The following is a 781-nucleotide window of genomic DNA, read 5'->3' as shown; positions in this document are numbered from 1 at the left end:
TATGATTTTCAAGCTGGGCTTGAAACATCTAAACATCTAAATGCAAGAACATATACACAACCTGTATGATTTTCAAGCTGGGCATCTCTGACATACCTTCTCTCTTGGAACTGTGCTACCTCACTATTGCACCCCAAAGTAGTATCGAGGACGGCTTTTCTTTCTTTTCGTTTCGTTTACCCTGAACCCATGCCTTCAAGATGGAAACAGGAGTAAAAGCATGCTATTCTTTTTTCGCAGAAAACCTTGGTTTCTCATGTTCTTTTATAATCTAGAGCCCAATGCGAGAACAGTCAGATTTGGTTTTATTCTCCTCTCTGAAAACTTTGTTTTCCTTACACCACTTCTTCACCAACGCACACAGATGGGTAGAAGGATATCAGGCTCATTAGAAGGGTTTGGCGCAGGAAGTGTCTGTCAAATTCTTCCATTTGCTTTGACACGGGTGATGGTGGGGTGTTTAGACGAAGCGAACATCCCTGTCATTTCCTCTTCATTTTATGATAAGCAGGAAGGGAACTCGCAGGCCACAGCGCTGTCTACTTGTCCCACTCGGTGGCCAGCCCAGGCACAACCCCGGCGGGCTGCCCCGGCCGGCCGCGCCCGGCCTGACCCCCCCGCCTCGCCCCCACACACCGGCCGGAAAGAGCGAGCGGCTTCTCTCCCGCGGCCGGACTAGGTGGGGCTCGGCTCGGACTTCCCGCTGACAACGCCGGCGGCCGCCGGGCACCGTCCCCTTCCCCGCCCGCGGCGGGGCCGACCCGGGCGTCACCCGCCCCTC

The 781-nt window shown here is 54.0% G+C and overlaps 1 protein-coding gene across 2 annotated transcripts in view; it reads right to left on the bottom strand.

Moving 5' to 3' along the window:
• The window catches only part of RAP1B (RAP1B, member of RAS oncogene family), a 34,075-nt gene extending 33,581 nt beyond the window's left edge, over positions 1 to 494 (bottom strand). For both annotated transcript variants that reach the window (XM_033514848.1, XM_033514849.1), the window contains exon 1: positions 97 to 494. The gene's annotated coding sequence lies outside the window, so the exon portion shown is untranslated. The remainder of the gene's footprint in view (positions 1 to 96) is intronic.
• Between the last annotated feature and the right edge of the window lie 287 nt (positions 495 to 781).

The sequence above is a fragment of the Parus major genome, chromosome 1A (assembly GCF_001522545.3).
Source record: "Parus major isolate Abel chromosome 1A, Parus_major1.1, whole genome shotgun sequence".
In the NCBI taxonomy this organism is placed as follows: domain Eukaryota; kingdom Metazoa; phylum Chordata; class Aves; order Passeriformes; family Paridae; genus Parus; species Parus major.
This window is presented reverse-complemented; position numbering and strand designations above follow the sequence as displayed.